General features: G+C 36.3%; 1 pseudogene; it reads left to right on the forward strand.

The window, feature by feature from the left end:
• Positions 1-422: 422 nt before the first annotated feature.
• LOC102016687 lies at positions 423-1,044 on the forward strand (annotated as a pseudogene).
• The last annotated feature ends 613 nt before the right edge of the window (positions 1,045-1,657 follow it).

Raw genomic sequence — 1,657 nt, forward strand, 5'->3', positions numbered from 1 at the left:
ACAATGAAAACAGTTCCAAAAGGGAAGTGTATAGTTGTTAATGACCACATCAGAAAAAGAGCAAGCCCAAATAATTAACCTAGTGATGCACTTCATGCTCCTAGAAAAAAAAAAAGAATAATCTAAACCCAAAGCTGGTACAAGGAAGGAAATTGTAAAGATCAGATCAGAAATTAATGAAATTGAGACTTTAAAAAAGTACAAAGAATCAGTGACTTGAAGAGCTGGCTCATTGAAACAACAAACAAAACATATGACCCCCTAGCCAATCTTACCAAAAAAAGGAAAGAAAAGATCTATATCAAAACGATTAGAAATTAGAAAAGTGAAATCACAGTGGACACTGCTGAAATGCAGGACAGTACTAATAACTACTTCAAAAATGTGTACTCTGCTCTCTCGTTGCCACATCTCCTGCAAGAATGAAGACTATGCTCAGCAGTCAGACTGTTGAAATTCCAGAAAATGCCAACATCACTCCAAAAGGACACACAGTTACTGTGAAGGGCCCCAAAGGAACCCAGCGGAAGGACTTCAACTACACCAACGTAGAACTCAGTCTCCTTGGAAAGACAAAAAAGAGGTTCCAGGCTGACAAATGGTGGGCAAACAGAAAGGAACTGGCATGATCTGTAGTCATGTACAGAACATGATCAAGGGTGTTATGCTGTGCTTCCATTAGAAGATGAAGTCTGTGTATGTTCACTTTCCCATCGAAGTTGTTATTCAAGAGAATGTCTCCTGTTGAAATCTGGAATTTCTTGGGTGAAAAATACATCTGCCAGGTTGGTATGAGGGCAAGTATTATTTGTTCAATATCTCAAGCCCAGAAAGATGAACAGATCCTTGAAGGAAAAACACTGGGCTTGTTTCAAATTCAGGGGCTTGATTCAGGAAGCCACAACTGTCAGAAACAAGGATATCAGAAAATTTTGGGATGGTATCGATGTTTCTGAAAAGAAAACAGCTCAGCATCCTAAGAATAAGATCCAGGAGTTATCCAACCACAGAAACAATCTTCTGGATTATAAAACCAATCTGTGATACTTTAATCATGCAATACAGTCTTTATTGAAAAAACCTATACTCCAAAAAAATTGGAGAATCCAGAAGAAATGGATAGATTGCTAGATACATATGAATTACAAAACTGAACCAAGCAGATACAAACACCCCAAATGATCCCATGACAGCAATGAAACTGAGGCACTAGTAAGAACACCTACTGAGTAAGAAAAGCCTCGGATGCTGTGGATTCACCAATGAATTCTGCAAGAACTTTAGGCAAGATCTAAAGTCAATACCTCAAACTCTTTAATGAAGTTAAAAGGGAAGGAGTACTGCTAAAATTATATCTGGAACCTAGAAATATCTTGATTCCAAAACTAGATAAAGACTCAATTTGAAAAGAAAAGTAGAGGCCAATCATTCTAATAGACATAGATGGAAAGAATTGACACTAATGAAATACTGACAAATAGAATGCAACAAATCATTAAAAATAACATACATTACTATCAAGTAGACTTCATCACAAGGATGCAAGGATGGTTCAACATATGCAAATCAATAAATGTAATACACAACATAAATAGAATCAAGGACAAAAATCACATGATTATCAAATAGATACAGAAAAAGCCTTTGATGAAATTCA

The sequence above is a fragment of the Chinchilla lanigera genome, unplaced genomic scaffold, assembly GCF_000276665.1.
Source record: "Chinchilla lanigera isolate Chin_1 unplaced genomic scaffold, ChiLan1.0 scaffold00065, whole genome shotgun sequence".
Classification (NCBI taxonomy): Eukaryota; Metazoa; Chordata; class Mammalia; order Rodentia; family Chinchillidae; genus Chinchilla; species Chinchilla lanigera.